Source organism: Bubalus kerabau, chromosome 1, assembly GCF_029407905.1.
Source record: "Bubalus kerabau isolate K-KA32 ecotype Philippines breed swamp buffalo chromosome 1, PCC_UOA_SB_1v2, whole genome shotgun sequence".
Taxonomy (NCBI): domain Eukaryota; kingdom Metazoa; phylum Chordata; class Mammalia; order Artiodactyla; family Bovidae; genus Bubalus; species Bubalus kerabau.
The window spans coordinates 41,083,804-41,103,279 of NC_073624.1; positions in this window are offsets into that span (position 1 = coordinate 41,083,804).

A 19,476-nucleotide genomic window follows, 5' to 3' on the forward strand; every position below is an offset into this window, starting at 1 on the left:
CAGGCAAGAATACTGAAATGGGTTGCCATTTCCTTCTTCAGGAGATCTTCTTGACCCAGGAATCAAACTTGTGTCTCCTGCTTGGCAAGCAGATTCTTTACCGCTTTCCTACCTGTTAGAAATTTATAATCTATAGAAAACAGAAGAGCAAAGAAAATAGTAAATAAGTGGGTAAATATAAGGAAATTTTACCTTCCTTTTAAGATTTCTCTAAAATATAGTCGACTAGAAATTTCCCAGGTGGTAAAGAACCCATCTGCCAATGCAGGAGACATAGAGATGCAGGTTCTGGATCTTGGTCAGAAAGATCCCCTGGAGGAGGGGAGGGCAACTCAGTCCAGCATTCTTGCCTGGAGAATCCCATCGACAGAGGAGCCTGGCAGGCTACAGCCCATAGGGTCTCAAAGAGTCAGACATGACTGAAGGGACTTGGCTCTTGGTACTAAGAACCTCCAGCACATTTTGTAGCTTTCAGTGTACATGTCTTGCACACCTTATTTAAATAAATTTCTAAGTATTGTTTTGTTTTGGTGTTATTGTAAGTGGAATTACTTTCTTAATTTTATTTCAGATTGTTTATTGCTAGTGTGTCCATCACCAACTCCCAGAGTTCACAAACTCACGTCCATCGAGTTGGTGATGCCATCCAGCCATCTCATCCTCTGTCGTCCCCTTCTCCTCATGGCCACAATCCCTCCCAGCATCAGAGTCTTTTCCAACGAGTCAACTCTTCACATGAGGTGGCCAAAGTACTAGAGTTTCAGCTTTAGAATCAGTCCTTCCAAAGAACACCCAGGACTGATCTCCTTTAGAATGGACTGGTTGGATCTCCTTGCAGTCCAAGGGACTCTCAAGAGTCTTCTCCAACACCACACTTCAAAAGCATCAATTCTTCGATGCTCAGCTTTCTTCACAGTCCAACTCTCACATCCATACATGACCACTGGAGAAACCATAGCCTTGACTAGATGGACCTTTGTTGGAAAAGTAATGCTTTCTTTCCTTCCAAGGAGTAAGTGTCTTTTAATTTCATGGCTGCAGACCATCTTTATTTTAGGATAAAATTATTGTATATGTGTTATATATACATAAAATAATTCTTGGACTGCAAGGAGATCCAACCAGTCCATTCTGAAGGAGATCAGCCCTGGGATTTCTTTGGAAGGACTGATGCTAAAGCTGAAACTCTGGTACTTTGGCCACCTCATGCGAAGAGTTGACTCATTGGAAATGACTCTGATGCTGGGAGGGATTGGGGGCAGGAGGAGAAAGGGATGACAGAGGATGAGATGGCTGGATGGCATCACCGACTCGATGGACGTGAGTTTGAGTGAACTCTGGGAGTTGGTGATGGACAGGGAGGCCTGGCGTGCTGCGATTCATGGAGTCACAAAGAGTCAGACACTACTGAGCAATTGAACTGAACTGAACTGAAAGATGGTCTTACTCTTTCCTTTCCAATCTTTTTCCCTATTATTTATGTGTTTTTTATTGTCTGAGCTAGAACCTCCAGTACCATGTTGAAAAGAAGAGGGAAGAGCAGAATCTTTGTTTTGTTTGTGTTCTGCAGGGTAAATTTTCAGTTCCCACTATTACGTATTATGTTAGCTGTGGATTTTTCTCTAGATGCCCTTTGTTGGGTTAAGGAAGTTCACTATTCTGTTTCTGGTTTGTCGTGTAATTTTGTCATGAAAGATTATTGGATTTTGTCAAATGCTTTTCCTATACCTATTGAGTCGATTGTATATTGTTTGACTTTTATGCTAATATGAAGAATTACATTAATTTATTTTCATATGTTGAACCAACCTTGCATTCTAGGGATGAAGCCCACTTGGTCATAGTATATAATCCTTTCTATATGCTATTGAGTTCAATTTGCCTGTACTTTGTTGAGAATTTTTTAAATTTGTAAAAGATATTAGTCTATAGTTTTTATGTGATGTCTTTGTTTTTAGTCTCAAAGTAGTATTACTTCATGGAATAAGTTAGAAAGTGTTACCCACTCTTCTCTTTTTGGAAGATTTTGTGAAGAACTGACAATAATTCTTAAAGCATTTGGTAGAAATCACCAGTAAGGTAGTCTCTTCTTGGGCTTTTCTTTGTGGGAAATTTTGTAATTATTAACTCAATCTGTTTGCTTATTATAAATTTAATCAAATTTTCTATGGTTTGAGTAATTTTTAGTAGTTTATGTCTTCCTACAACTTTGGCCATTTTATCTAGGCTATCTAATTTCTTGGCATATAATTGTGTGTTATATTCCATATTTTTGTGAGGTCAGTGGTAATCTTCCTTCTTTCACTTATGATTTTTCTCCCATGGTTTATGAGACACCTTTCTACCTAGTTCTATTTATGTTTATTTCTTTTAAGTTTCTAGATAACTTCTCTTTTCCGTCTGTTTCTTAAATATTGGTGTTCTCCAGGACTCTGACGAGGCTTTCTTCTATTCTCATTCTACAAAGCTTTTTCTACTCAGTATCTTCTACTGCCATTGTGTAAAATATTACCTATTCTGACAGTTCTCAAGGCTTTATTATCAGAAGAAATCTTTCTTCTGAGTTGTAGACAATGTTTATAACTAGAATATTTACCTTAAGGTGCTAAAGTCACCCCAACATATCTAGAAGTAAAGGTATCTAATGCTCCTCACACTAAACTCGATCTGTGTTATGTGATTCAGTTAATAATGTGACCATCAAGCCTAGCACCTAAGATAAGGGCCTTTAAATTTCAGATAATTTCTCATATAACCCAATCACCAAAATCTAATAATAGTACTTCCTTATATCTCTCTTGGCTGGAAAATCCCATGGATGGAGGAGCCTGGAAGGCTGCAGTCCATGGGGTCGCTGAGGGTCGGACACGACTGAGTGACTTCACTTTCACTTTTCACTTTCATGCATTGGAGAAGGAAATGGTGACCCACTCCAGTGTTCTTGCCTGGAGAATCCCAGGGAGCCTGGTGGGCTGCCGTCTATGGGGTGACACAGATTCGGACACGACTGAAGTGACTTAGCAGTGGCAGATCTCTCTTAATACTCCTAAAGTCTTTTCTGCCTGGAATTCTCTCCTTTTATCTTCCCCAAGGTCCATTTGGTAAGCACATTCATTTTTTGGAAGCAACACCTGATTTTTCTCTTTCCAATCCACCAGATAGCATTCATCACTCCTTCCTTTCAGCCCACATTTTATCCTAGCCTCATTTCAATATTTCTAACACTTAATTGAATGTATTGAATTACATTTATTTGTCTCTCTCCTATAATGTAAGATACTCAGGGGCATAGGATCTAATTCACCTCTGCATTCTTGTTGTTATTGTTGTTTCTCAGTCACTAAGTCATGTCCAACTCTTTGTGACTCCATGGACTGCAGCATGCCAGGTTTCCCTGTTCTTCACTATCTCCCAGAATTTGTTCAAACTCATGTCCAGTGAGTTGGGGATGCCATTCAAACATCTCATCCTATGCTGCCCCCTTATCCTTTTGCCTTCAATCTTTCCCAGCATCAGGGTCTTTTCCAATCAGCAGGCTCTTTGCAGAAGGTTGCCAAAGTACTGGAGCTTCAGCTTCAGCATCAGTCCTTCCAAAGAATGGTCAGAGTTGATTTTCTTAAAAATTGACTGGTTTGATCTGTTTATTACTGCTGATGGGTGACTGCATTCTTATCTGGGAACAAACAAATGTTTGAAACATATTTGTTAAGTGAATGAATAAGTCAGTGAGTGCAATATTGATAGATCCCAGTCCTGTCAGACTAGCAAGTTATGGATCAAGATTTCAAAGTGTTTGGAAGGAAGACATTCAAACTGAGAGAACAGAGTGTGCAAGATCTCAGAGCCATGAAATCATATGGAGGATTGTAGGAACTACAAGTTTAGAAAATTAATGACAGAAAGAAAGTGACCTAACAAAACAAGGTCTTCTGCATCATATTGAAAGCTTTGAACTTTATTCTAAAGGCAGTGGAGACATATTTCAAGGAATTCTATCTGAGACTTCCCAGGTCCTCCAGGACATGTCCTAGAGGAGTTCCATCCATCTTATACTAAAATCATTAAAACTTTCTTTAAAAGCTATTATTTGCACAGTATAACAACCAAAACTTGCTAACCATGAAAGTCCTGAAACAGAGGATATCTATTCTAAAACTAAGCTATTTCAATTATGATAAAGCTAGATATCACTGCTTATTGTTAACTGAACCTTGTAAATCTGAAGTAAATGTGAAGTAAAGTGCATTTGTCTTTCTTCTCTTTCTAGACACCAATTCCTCTATATATGCATATACTTTTAAAACTCCATTGTTAGTGGTTCTTGATGAAATCACATCTTCCATAATTTCAAGTTCAGTTCAGTTCAGTTCAGTAGATCAGTAGTGTCCAACTCTTTGCAACCCCATGAAATACAGCATGCCAGGCCTCCTTGTCCATCACCAACTCCTGGAGTTCACACTAACTCATGTCCATCGAGTCAGTGATGCCATCCAGCCATCTCATCCTCTGTCGTCCCCTTTTCCTCATGGCCACAATCCCTCCCAGCATCAGGGTCCTTTCTGATGAGTCAGCTCTTTGCATGAGGTGGCCAAAGTATTGGAGTTTCAGCTTTAGTATCAGTCCTTCCAAAGAACACCCAGGACTGATCTCCTTTAGGATGGACTGGTTGGATCTCCTTGCAGTCCAAGGGACTCTCAAGAGTCTTCTCCAACACCACAGTTCAAAAGCATCAGTTCTTCGGTGCTCAGCTTTCTTCACAGTCCAACTCTCACATCCATACATGACCACTGGAAAAACCATAGCCTTGACTAGATGGACCTTTGTTGGCAAAGTAATGTCTCTGCTTTTCAATATGCTGTCTAGGTTGGTCATAACTTTCCTTCCAAGGAGTAAGCGTCTTTTAATTTCATGGATGCAATCACCATCTGTAGTGATCTTAGAGCCCCCCAAAATAAAGTCTGACACTGTTTCCACTGTTTTCCCATCTATTTCCCATGAAGTGATGGGACCAGATGCCATGATCTTTGTTTTCTGAATGTTGAGCTTTAAGCCAACTTTTTCACTCTCCTCTTTCACTTTCATCAAGAGGCTTTTGAGTTCCTCTTCACTTTCTGCCATAAGGGTAGTGTCATCTGCCTATCTGAGGTTATTGATATTTCTCCCTGCAATCTTGATTCCAGCTTGTGCCTCTTCCAGCCCAGCATTTCTCATGATGTACTCTCCATATAAGTTAAAGAAGCAGGGTGACAATATACTCCTTGTCAATATACTTGATGTACTCCTTTTCCTATTTGGAACCAGTCTGTTGTTCCATGTCCAGTTCTAACTGTTGCTTCCTGACCTACATATAGGTTTCTCAAGAGGCAGGTCAGGTGGTCTGGTATTCCCATCTCTTGAAGAATTTTCCAGTTTATTGTGATCCACACAGTCAAAGGCTTCGGCATAGTCAATAAAGCAGAAATAGATGTTTTTCTGGAACTCTCTTGCTTTTTCCATGATCCAGTGGATGTTGGCAATTTGATCTCTGGTTCCTCTGCCTTTTCTAAAACCAGCTTGAACATCTGGAAGTTCACGGTTCACATACTGTTGAAGTCCAGCTTGGAGAATTTTGAGCATTACTTTACTAGCGTGTGAGAGGAGTGCAATTGTGTGGTAGTTTGAGCACTCTTTGACATTGCCTTTCTTTGGAATTACAATGAAAACTGACCTTTTTCAGTCCTGTGGCCATTGCTGAGTTTTCCAAATTTGTTGGCATACTGAATGCAGCACTTTCACAGCATCATCTTCCAGGATTTGAAATAGCTCCACTGGAATTCCATCACCTCCACTCGCTTTGTTCGTAGTGATGCTTTCTAAGGCCCACTTGACTTCACATTCCAGGATGTCTGGCTCAAGGTGAATGATCACACCATTGTGATTATCTGGGTCATGAAGCTCTTTTTTGTACAGTTCTTCTGTGGATTCTTGCCACCCCTTCTTAATATCTTCTGCTTCTGTTAGGTCCATACCATTTCTGTCCTTTATCAAGCCCATCTTTGCATGAAATGTTCCCTTGGTATCGCTAATTTTCTTTCCCATTCTGTTGTTTTCCTCTATTTCTTTGCGTTGATCGCTGAGGAAGGCTTTCTTATCTCTCCTTGCTACTCTTTGGAACTCTGCGTTCAGATGCTTATATCTTTCCTTTTCTCCTTTGCTTTTCACCTCTCTTCTTTTCCTTACCTTGGACTTTTCTTACCTTGGACGTGGGGTATCTCTTCACTGCTGCTTCAGCAAAGCAGCCGCTGCTCCTTATCTTGGACAAGGGATATCTCCTCACGGCCGCCCCTCCTGACCTGGACATGGAGTAGCTCCTCTCCGTCTTCCTGCACTCGCGCAGCAGCCGCTTGTTGGACATGGGGTTGCTCCTTCGGCCGCCTCTCCTGACCTTGGGCGTGGGGTAGCTCCTCTCGGCCGCCGCCCTAACCTCGGGCGTGTGGTCCATAATCTCAAAGTTATCATCAAAAAGTTGGTGCTTGACTACTAAACATGAACCTATGCATAATTTTGTAAATAGTGCTTATACAGTCACTAAACTGTAACTGAATGTTTTTTTTTCCTGTGTGTTTAAAAAAAACTTGAAATATCTTGTTTTCTGTTCATCTATCTATATATCTGTCTATCTATCATCTATCTATCTACCTACCTGTTTATCAACACACCCATTCATTCACAGAGGGAAAAATTAACTTAGAAATGTTCTGGGTGTCCCAAGAAGAATATCATCTTGGAATTTTGTTAAATGTCCATCTGTCTACTCTTGGGCTGTTATTGAACAATAGCAATGAAAGGAACCCAGTACAATCAGCACCTTTAACATTTAGAAAAATCGAGATCTGAAGAGGTAGCATATCTTCTTTGAGATAAAACAGTAAGTCTGGAGCAAAGCTGAGACTGGATGGCCAATATACTTCTCCATTGCTGTGTTCACTTCACTATGCATAGTAGAATGATTTTAATTGTATGATGTTTCATTTCATATTTCATACTTTATAATAGCTCCAGAAGAAATAGTGGGAATTCCAAAAAAGATAAAAGATGAATTTCTAAAAAAAATTGTTTTAACAAAATTTTAATTTGATTTAAAAATGATCAAATTATTTCTTTTGTATTTTGGATTATAAAGTTTGGGTCAGTCGTTTAACACTCTTCTAGTATATGGGCAACTTAAAGCAGCAGCTCTCTGGTATCTAACATTGTGGTTAGAACAAGAAGAAATGAATCTCATACTAGGGGATTTGGGCTGCAAGTAAAGAGCTTACTCATTCTAAGCGATGGAGAAAATACTAGTTTCTTTAAGTAAGATCATTGAAGTCCATTCTTTGGAACTTTTTACAGAACAGGCTACCATATCCACCATGCAGCCCTATGCAGAAGAATAAAGCTGGATTTGGATGACCTCCTGAAGACACTGATTTTATTATTCTGTAACATTGCCAGTTACAAAGAGTAAATTCCCATGTAGAAACTTTCAGGCAACAGCTGAGCCATGACTAAAATTATGGAATACTGCCAATAGATTGCAAGCCATCTTATTAAATATTTTTGGTATTATTTTTTAAAATTAAACACTTTTTTACATAGGAGGATAAAATTATCATCTAGTAGGTAAAAATAAATAATATAAATTTACATCTCTCTTTTAGTTTTTAGCCTTTGTGTGTTTTAAAGGCTGAAATAAAATGATCATATGCAGAATTATAAAAATATATGAGAAAAATAAAAATAATTCTAATAATTTTAAGTGACATGTTACTATTTACAAAATGCTGTCATCTATACCAGAATGTGTTTTTAATCCACACAGGTACTTATGTGGAAGGTAGGGTAGATACCATCCTCAGTTTCCAGGTGGGAAATAGGATCAGTGTGACAATGGTGATTTTTCCAATTTCCAGAGCAATAAACCATTGAGTTGCTACATCTGATTCCACACTCCCCAAATCTATACATTCTAAATAATTTACTGGTTCTCTGAGGCAGATACTCCCAGCCAACTGAGTGTTCCTTAAAATTTAAAATTAATTCTATATTCTTGAAATATTTGTAGGCTCAGTTATATCCAACAAGATTTTTAGTAGACACCTAACCTATGGGAAATACTGGCATTATAAAGATGAATATGATACAGTCCTTGTCTTCCAGAAACTAGCTGTGTAGAAGAGGAAAGAGATGCATATGCACTGTTACTGAATCTAATGGAAAGAAAAAAGAAAAGTGGGGGAAGTTGGGAGAAATACATAATCTTGTTTGGGTCATGAGGTCATTGTAGAAAGCTTTACGGGGGGATGACATTTGATGTGGACATTTGAGACTAAGAGGGATGTCACAGGCAATACAGTATACTATTTTCCTTCACTAAAACAAGAAAAACTTGTATGAAAACAAATTCTAATGAAGGAAAATGATTTTACTACTTATAAGGGAAACATAGCTACAAGCTAAAGGTCCCCTTCCTTCATCCCAAAGTGAATTTGCCTAACATCTATCACAGACCATTCTTTGGATATTCTCTTTCTTATTATGCTTCATCTGGGAATTCAAGGAGCTAGGAACTGTACTGAATATTCAAATTGGTTTAAAGAGTTCCCTTTATTCTAGAGAGGGTGCTAAGTGCAGAAAGAAGAAAGCCTTTGGAGGGTTGGAAACCTGTCACATAATGCAATGTAGGGAAATCATTTGTAAGAATGGAAGAAACTTCTTAAAGGTGTACTGCTGCTGCTGCTGCTGCTAAGTCGCTTCAGTCGTGTCCGACTCTGTGGGACCCCACAGACGGCAGCCCACCAGGCTCCCCCGTCCCTGGGATTCTCCAGGCAAGAACACTGGAGTGGGTTGCCATTTCCTTCTCCAATGCATGAAAGTGAAAAGTGAAAGTGAAGTCGCTCAGTCATGTCAGACTCTTAGCGACCCCATGGACTGCAGCCCACCAGGCTCCTCCATCCATGGGAATTTCCAGGCAAGAGTACTAGAGTGGGGTGCCATTGCCTTCTCCGTAAAGGTGTACAGGGTCACTATATTTCAGAGTGAGTTCAGACATATTATTCAGATTTTAAATGAGAAGAAATAAGAATCTGTTGAATTTAAATGTCATATCCTTAAGTAAAGTAGTTAAACTGACTGGCACAACCTGCTTCAATAGTCTGGAGTACTTACAATGTCATCGGGCAGTGACATCCCAAGAAGACCATTCCTCTCTCCCACCTGCTTTCTCCAACACACCCAAGAATCTCCTTAGAGTCTTACTCATGTCCAAAGAGCTAGCTCAGATTGCTGACACCCAATTAGAAGAGATGAAAAGATGATAGCCTCTTTGAGACTGGAAGAATCCATCTTTACCACCCATACTAGGTGATCCATATGCCCTGCTCACCTATAATTGCTGTCACTTAAGTCAGAGACTAGGGGGCACCACTGAAATTCATGGTCTAAAGAGATGCCCCCTTCCCACTCATTGCTGGCACCACTGATAAGATCAAAGCTTGTTGTTACCTCCTAAAATTCTAGCATTCCTGGGTCTGCAACCACAAGTTCAGAGAGTCCCTGGCACCCACTTGCTGCGGTTGTGAAAGCTGAAGCCACAGCCTGGTGTGGTGCTTCCACTAACCTTGGCTGCCCTCAGAAATGTGGTTCCATAGCAGTCCAGCACTCAGGTCATTGCCATTGAAAAAGAACTCCGCTCAGTGTGTAGTTGTTCTCTACAGTGTTGGGAAGGCGGCTCCTTTTCTCTGTGGTACACTAAGCTAGGCACATTCTGGATCAAAACTGTCCTGGATTCCATGGGTTCCACAGCCCAGCCACTTCCCCAGTACAAGTTGACTCAGGAATGGCTGGGCCAGAGATGCTGGTCTGTGCGGCTGTCTTCTTTCCAGGCCTTGGATGTCAGCCTTCTCTATCACTGCACCATCATGGAAGACTGTTTCTCAGGTGAATTCTGTCTCAGTGACCTCATCTACCTTTCTGCTTAACCTTACACAGGGTCACTTCAGCTGAACCTGTATGCTTTAATTACTTTGGATTTAAATGAAGAGGATCTCAGTACTTTTCCTCCTCAGAGTGTCTCGATACTCTTCTATAAATTATCTCTCTCTCAGAAACTGAAAATCCTATATATAAGTGGCTGTGTCAGGATTAAATTAAAGAGGCCATCCGCACACTAAATGTCTTTTTATAGACAGAAGAACTATTTTCTGTAAATCTCTAATGAAGTGCAGTTATGTTAAAAATAGCTTGCCTGGCATGTGTGTGTGTGTGGTATGTGTGTTAGCACTGAAAAGGAGAAAGGTCAGCACAGGGTTCCTGGTTTGGGCTGCATCACTAACAGCTGCTGACTTTGGATAATTCACCCTAAAAATCTCTGTGCCTTACTTTTCTCATAAAAAAAAATGGAGGAGTGGAACTTCATAGCTGTTCTGGTTACTTCCAGCTCTAGATAATTCTATAATTCTTTGCAATGATCTAAACATAATTTGTAGGCAAACACACCCTCATGTGTTGTTACAGAAGCCTCATTCCTAACCATTGGGTTCATGTTTGGTCATCAGCTTGATTGAGCCAACTCTTGCTTACCCATCCACAGATGCTAGTGGATTATCCATGGGTGGTCTGGGTCTTTACAAGCAATAGGTTAGATTGGGGGTTGCCCCAGGGCCCACTGTAGGCCAGATTCATCTAATTGCAGAGATAGAAATAAGGCAGCCTCCATAGGCTCCTGGGACAAGGTACTCCCAGTCCTGCTTCAGCATGTTCATGTCAAACTGTCTAAAAATTGTCCACAAAAACACAAATTGCTATGGCAACCGAGCAAAAAAGGATCAAAAGAAGAGAGAAGGTTTCATGAAATTCCTCTAGGCCCTGGACAGGGACTGCTTTGCTGACTGTCCTAAGACTGAAGGCAAGGGTGTAGCCCTTTTGTAAAATTACCCAGCACTGTTTGTGTTTTCCCGATGTATGGTGCTCGCGTCAAATCAGAAACGAATCCAAACCTTCACCCTCAGACACAACGTGAGTGTTTTGGGAGGTTCCAAATATCTTTGGTTTGTTTTTCAATTTTAATAAGTTCAGTACTTCCTGGGTTTGGCCAGGCCAGACACACCACAGGACGTTTCCAGCCTGAAACCAGAAAGCGTGCAGGCACTCACAGAGGATACTGATGCAGCGAGCTTTCCATCTCACTTGCCAGACCTGAAAACATCTCGTGTGGTTAGCTGCCTCGTGGTTGTCCCTACCCAGAGCACATAATATATGAAGGGAGAGTTTATGTATTGGCTGAGAGCTCGTGCCCTGTGTGCGCTAGCTCTGTGTGTTCACTACCCCTCATAACATTTTAAGGGAGGAAGGAAGACTGGTCTTTTCATTAAAGAGACGAATGTGAAAATTCTTGACAGCAAGGACAATGTTTCCATGTTCAATTTACTATTAAAAGAACTCAAATAGTAATTGCTGCTGATGAGCAGGAAATGGAGGCACTGACATTTTGAATAATCCAGTTCAGTGTTGTGAGTCACCTATCCACAGTATTCAACAACTATTTAATTGAATGCTACTGCCTCAGTACCAGGATAATTATAGACACTGTGGAGGATTAGAAACTTGTAAAATTTTAGGGCTTCGAGAACCAAGTGGTCATCCAGGAAACCACGACACAGTATCTGGCCTCGAAGATGTTACACTTCACTGTGAGAGACAATATTGACTCCCATGAATGCCGGCAAAATAAAAAGTGCAGTACAGGTGCCTCTTGTAGCCACCGATCAGCTTGTCCACTTTCTTTCACAGCTAAGCTGCCTTCCAAGGAAGTTCACATTATACTAACAGTCACTGCTTTCTTCTTCTCAGCTTCTGGGAGGAACACCCAAACCTAACTGCTAAGTTAAAAATGGGCACTTTTCGGGCTGCCTCTAACTTTCCTCTCTGCAGCATTTGATGTTCTTGACAGCTCCCTTCTGGAAACTCTCTACGTGTCCAGTAAGGAGTGTACTGTCTCTCCTTTCATCCTCATTGCCCAGCAATCTTCTGAACAGATCTTCCTGTATTTCCTATCTTAGTAAAGAATCTTACCATGCACCCAACTGGGCAAGCCAGGAATGCTGGAAAGTAGATGATTTGAGGGATTGGGGAGATCACTCACTAGGTGTTCCTTTTATTCACCATCATGTTTTGTCAGTCCCCAAATCTTGTATTTCTTTATTAACATTATATGTGTCTCTTCCTCTGGTTCTCAACACTATTGCATAGGCTCAAACCCTTATTGTATATTACCTGTATTATTGAACCATCTATTATTAATCTGGCTTCTGGCTTCTAGGCATATGCTCTGTCGATCCATCCAGCAGACTAATGCCAAATTTACTTTCTGCCCTGCCCCCAGAATTGTAATCAAGCTACTGACACCATAATCCTATAGGAAAAACTCAAAGTCCATAGCATGATCTTCAAGAGCATGCGTGATCCCAACCCTGTTCCTGTCTCCACCTTCACATACACCTTTGTTATATTCAATGGCTTGTGGTACTGGAACAGCAAAACTGCTCTTCCATACTTCTGTGCCTTTGTTTATTCTGCCCAAACTCACCTTTCTATTCTCAAGAATCCTTCTTTGCATTTTAATCCTCTTTGTCCATACCTCTATCATAGCCCTTACCAAGCTGTACAACTTTTACAAGGGCAAGTATTAAAAACAGATAAACAACAAAAACAATAAGGCATGTTTAAGAGACCATGAATAGTTTCACTTGATTGAACTCAGGTTCTTGACAGACCTTAAAGGTATGGAACACAAAATGAAATGGGTAGTCATTTACAGATTTTTATTAGGGAAGTTAATTGGTCAGACTCACATTTTAAAATCTTTATTCCTGTTATCTGTAAGATGCGTTACAAAAAGGGCATAATTTTTAGAGCCTGAATGAGGGCAGGCAATGTTGTTGAAGAAAAGAAAAAGAAATCATTCCAGAGATACTTATGCAGTAGAATTAGCAAGTCTGATATATCGATTAACTGAAGTAGGCAATTTATCTATTGAATCAATAATTATTGAGCACTAAGGAAATTCTTTAGGAGATGGAAATACCAGACCACCTTACCTGCTTCCTGAGAAATCTGTGTGCAGATCAAGAAGCAACAGTTAGAACTGATATGGAACAACAGACTGGTTTCAAATAGGGAAAGGAGTATGCCAAGGCTGTATATTGTCACCCTGATTATTTAACTTATATGCAGAGTACATCATGAGAAATGCTGGGCTGGAAGAAGCACAAGCTGGAATCAAGATTGCCGGGAGAAATATCAATAACCTCAGATATGCAGATGACACCACCCTGATGGCAGAAAGTGAAGAGGAACTAAAAAGCCTCTTGATGAAAGTGAAAGAGGATAGTGAAAAAGCTGGCTTAAAACTCAACATTCAGAAAACGAAGATCATGGCAACTGACCCCATCACTTCATGGCAAATAGATGGAGAAACAGTGGAAACAGTGACAGACTTTATTTCTGGGGGGCTCCAAAGTCACTGCAGATGGTGACTGCAGCCATGAAATTAAAAGATGCTTGGTTCTTGGAAGAAAAGCTATGACCAACCGAGACAGCATATTAAAAAGCAGGAATATTACTTTGCCAACAAAGGTCGGTCTAGTCAAGGCTATGGTTTTTCCAGTAGTCATGTATGGATGTGAGTGTTGGACTATAAAGAAAGCTGAGCACCAAAGAATTGATGCTTTTTAAGATTGGAGAAGATTCTTGAGAGTCCCTTGGACTGCAGGGAGATCCAACCAGTCCATCCTAAAGGAAATCAGTAGTGAATATTCATTGGAAGCTGAAGCTGAAACTTCAATACTTTGGCCACCTGATGTGAAGAACTGACTCATTGGAAAAGACCCTGATGCTGGGAAGGTTTGAAGGCGGGAGGAGAAGGGAACAACAGAGGATGAGATGGTTGGATGGCATCACTGACTCTATGGACATGAGCTTGAGTAAGCTCCAGGAGTTGGTGATGGACAGGGAGGACTGGTGTGCTGCAGTTCATGGGGTCGCAACCAAGTGACTGAACTGAACTGAACTAAAGAGTTGTTATACTCTCTAGAAATACAAAAAAGTTATGACAATGTTCCTACTCTTGTAGTAAATCAACATAATGCAATACAAAGTTCAGAAGTAAACTCAAATACAGATAATGAAGTATGAAAGCGAAAGTGTTAGTCATTCTGCTGTGTCTGACTCTTTGCGACCCTGTGGACTTTAGCCTGCCAGGTTTCTCTGTCCATGGAATTCTTCAGGCAAGAATACTAGAGTGGGTAGCCCTTCCTTTCTCCAAGGGATCTTCCTGATCCAGGCATCAATCCTGGGTCTCCTGCATTGCAGGCAGATTCTTCACTGTCTGAGCCACTAGGAAAGCCCCAAATATAGATGAGTTTAGTAAATGATAACATTGTAGCTCTAGAACAACTGACTAGACATTTAGGAAAAACATAGGTAAAGTTATATTTTCCCTATTTTCAGTTCCAAATAAACTGAATTTAGATGTAAAATAATAAAAACAACAGAATAATCAGAGGTCAATGTATATATAATTCTCTGGCATTTAAACCTTTCGAAACAAAGCATCGAAGAACTGCCTTATGATCCAGCAATCCCACTGCTGGAGGAAACCACCTTCTGAGGAAACCAGAAGGGAAAGAGACACGTGTACCCCAATGTTCATCGCAGCACTGTTTATAATAGCCAGGACATGGAAGCAACCTAGATGTCCATCAGCAGATGAATGGATAAGAAAGCTGTGGTACATATACACAATGGAGTATTACTCAGCCATTAAAAAGAATACATTGGAATCAGTTCTAATGAGGTGGATGAAACTGGAGCCTATTATACAGAGTGAAGTAAGCCAGAAAGAGAAACACCAATACAGTATACTAACGCATATGTATGGAATTTAGTAAGATGGTAACAATAACCCTGTGTACGAGACAGCAAAAGAGACACTGATGTATAGAACAGTCTTATGGACTCTGTGGGAGAGGGAGAGGGTGGGAAGATTTGGGAGAATGGCATTGAAACATGTAAAATATCATGTATGAAACGAGTTGCCAGTCCAGGTTCGATGCACGATACTGGATGCTTGGGGCTGGTGCACTGGGACGACCCAGAGGGATGGTATGGGGAGGGAGGAGGGAGGAGGGTTCAGGATGGGGAACACATGTATACCTGTGGCGGATTCATTTTGATATTTGGCAAAACTAATACAATTATGTAAAGTTTAAAAATAAAAAATAAAAAAAGGCAATGAATTTGACTACATAGGATTGAAAATATGTTTATCACAAAAATACAGCAATAGAAAAATTGTTGCACTATAAGGGTAAAGGATTAATATGACATAGGCACTTTTGTTGTACCATTTTGGCTTTGGCCTGTTTCAAAGTCTGTCAGGAGAAAAGCCTGAGGACCTATTTGATTACTTGATTTTTGAGACTATTAATTGAGTACCCCTAAGTTGGTAACTGCTTTGCCCAAAGAACTCTAGAAACTATGAAGAAGCAGAGAGATTAGACTGCTCCATCACACTCCTTTAGAAAAAGGAAAATACTTGACCCTTATCAAACATTTATACTCTGAAGTTTTCTGATGATATACCTTTGTTTCCTGATTCTTAGTTTCAGGAGTCAAATAATTTCCATGCATCCAATAAGCACATCATGAGAAGTTGGTATGTTCTAAGGCACTGTGTCAGATGCTGTCCTTTACTCAGGCAGAATTATCTGCTCAAAGATGAGTAAGACAATGCCCTTGTCCTCAAGAATTTCATGGACAGACATTTAAAGAAGAAACAATGTTTACAGAGAAACCTACTTTTACTGATACCCAATGCATTTGAATTCTTCCATGAGCCCAACCTGGCTGGGTTGAGTACATTGTGGAGGACATAGGGGAGAGAGCATTTAACAGCTCCAGCACAGACTTTCCTTTTTGGTTAGATGGAGCCTCAGTTTGTGGGGCTGTCAGCACAACACCTTCTAAAATGTCACATTCCCCTTCCATGATGTTTAAGAAGCAAAGGGATGTGGATTTAAGAGATGAAGAAAATGATGCTTATTAGTTTGAATGAGGTCATCTGAGTTACTCTGCGGGATACTTAAAGGAAGAGAACAGACCCATGCTAGTTAAAGCAACCTCAATAAAGTCAAGCATCTATATAATATATAGAATGTTATTATGTTTTCCTCATGTTCTTTTACATGATAAGCCCTAGAGACTTCCGATTTTTAACTTGAGTACATGAAACATATACTATGGCAAGAAGGCCATAACCACCTCCACGTGGATGTCTCACTGCCATGCAAACTTCACATTCCTGAGCCCATCACACCCCGCCAACTCTTCTTCTTGGTTTCCGTTTGCCAGCTTTTCCCCCTACCCCCTGATTTTCCAGTGTCCTCTGAGCCTTCTTGTTTGGGGATTCCTCTCCCAGATTCTTTTTCAAGGGTACCTTTGGGGCTTGATGAACTGTGTCATGGCTTTTGACCAGCTTCCTTGCAGCTTCTTTACTTCACCCCCTAATTGTGCTCCCCTCACCCCATTCCCAGGCTGCTGTGTCATCTCCAAGGTTATGTTCTACAAACATATTTTGAAATGTTCCTCTTTTACTCTTCATTCAGAAATTCTCTCAAGACTTACCTCTGTCTGAGACTAACTCTCAAAATGTTTGGTAAAGTAAAGCAAAACAAAGTTAAAAAATATCAGCCATCTGCAAGTCTTTCAAATGAGGGAAAGGGCCCACACTGCAGCTCTGTCTTTAATTGGCTTCATGGCTAAATGCTGAACAGAGACCTGTAAGCAGCATTTGGGAATACATACTGTGCTTCCTCTCTCATTATCTCTCCACCCCTTCCAGATTGGAGGTAAGCTAAGGACACAGATTCTGGGATGCTTGTGGGTTCTCTCTGACCCTCAGTGATTATTAAATAGCATATTTGGGTTCAGTTTTTCCCCTGCATTGTGGTTTCTGTGATTAAGTGATGCGCTGAATAATGTTCTTGCAACTCCAACTGGCTAACATATTTTCACTATTTATGTATATTCATTTTTCATTTTTTTTCCTGCAGAAAAAGTGGTATTTGAAAAGCAGATAGATATTTGTTCTTCCCTTCCTTTTCTCCTTTGTGAAGATTTGACAAAATCTTGAAAGTTCTTGATGAGATTTTTTTCCAAGAGACCAGCACCACTGTAAGTTATCAAAGGGAAACTATCTTTCTATTGTAAATCATCCTATACTCACTGTACCAGGGAATGAAACAGAATTTCCAAATTTTGCTGACTGGCAAATATGAGGGGGAAAGGAGAAGGAGGAAGAGGAGAAAGAAATGAGCAATGAGAGCAAGAAAAAGAAAGATAAAGAGAAGGAAAAAAGGAGGAGGTGACAAGGAAGCATTTGTGTATTGAATGAGTCTGAGTTAACTGAACATCTTCCTTCACATGTTGGCTCCTGTGTTGGAAAGGTGGCTAATTTCCTTCTTGCTCTCAGCCACAATTTTGTTTCACATTATATCTATTACTTTTTATTTTGAATTTTAAAACAACAGTGATGCTAAATATTTTGACACTGAGCTTTGAAAAAAAAAAAGACAGCTAGAACTTTTTTTTTTTTTTCCCACAATGGTCAATTTGTATGTTTCCCAGCACAATTTAAAGTGGTTCAGCCATTAAAAAGAATACATTTGAATCAGTTCTAATGAGGTGGATGAAACTGGAGCCTATTATATAGAGTGAAGTAAGCCAGAAAGAAAAACACCAATACAGTATACTAACGCATATATATGGAATTTAGAAAGATGGTAACAATAACCCTGTGTACGAAACAGCAAAAGAGACACTGATGTATAGAACAGTCTTATGGACTCTGTGGGAGAGGGAGAGGGTGGGAAGATTTGGGAGAATGGCATTGAAACGTGTAAAATATCATGTATGAAACGAGTTGCCAGCCCAGGTTCGATGCACGATACTGGATGCTTGGGGCTGGTGCACTGGGACGACCCAGAGGGATGGTATGGGGAGGGAGGAGGGAGGAGGGTTCAGGATGGGGAACACATGTATACCTGTAGCGGATTCATTTTGATGTTTGGCAAAACTAATACAATTATGTAAAGTTTAAAAATAAAATAAAATTTAAAAAAAAGTGGTTCAGTTTCAAAAGGGTAGATGTTCAAATAAGCATGGTCTAATTCAAAATATGCTTTAAAATATACAGATTTGATTGTAAGAAAACGGTCTCTTCAAGGTGACATATTTTGCATTAACATTAAAACAAAACCAGGCAGGGCCTTTTTTTCAGAGATAATTGAAGAAAAGAGAGTTTTGCCAAAACTAAAGAAAACAAAGAATCATTTCTTTGAACCTGAGAATTCTCCCACACCCAAATATGATTAAAACGCATCTTAGTTAGGCCATTTTGATCACTGTGCCTGTTGCAAAATCTGTTCAGAGTCCCTGGCAATTTTATGATCTTATTTGTGTTGTCCTTTTCTTCAATCCTAAATGGCTTTGACCATCTAGTACAATGCTGTCCTGCTGGAGCTCAAGTAAGTGCTTACGGAGGATGTGATGTGGAGAGCTCAAAGCCGTTTGAGAATGATGCCATACACACACCCATGTCCCCCAGTAAACCCATTATAAGTTGGCTTCTTATCTCTCTACAAAAGGGACTTTCTGAGAAGAGAAAGGGAAAGACTGGAAGGAAATTAAGTGAGTAACTCCAGGACAGCATAAAGAAATATGCAGACAGATGCTTGGCATTTTTGGAGTTTTCTTTATTAAAGACTTTAATTGAATTTCTTTGACTGCAGTTCAGAGCCATGTCTAGAGCACACTGCAGATCTGTTACTTTCCCATTCTATTTATATGTCTATGAAGTAGATCATTGTAATGAATACAGATGGGCAATAAGTACAAAGTTATTGCATAATTTTTCAAAATTTTATGATTGCTTTTCCTACTTCCTCTTAGAATAATGGCCCCTCTGTGTAGCCTGGAGACCATTCACTATATCTTCAGTATATTTTACCATTTCAGGGGATTTTAATTTATTAGAGACACACAAGAAGTGGTGTGTAAACAATCCACAGAATGAAACTGATTTGTAAGACATGGATGACCTGAAGCAGTATTAAGTTACTTCTGAGATCACTTGGTGAATGCAAGTGCATATGTATTTTTTCCCCTTCATCCCCTCCCTGCCTGCTTTTTGATTTGGCAAGGGTTGGCGATTGGAGACTGGAGGGAAAACCAAATTAAAGCCACACACCAGCCCATAGCAAACAGAACAGAAAATGTCAGCCTTATGATGGGATGTGTAACAAGATGGAAAGTTTCTCCATGGCTTTGCATCTCTAAACCCTGCTTAGGCAAGAATGCAAAGCTGCCAGTTCTGTCTAAACAAACACGGCTTTACAA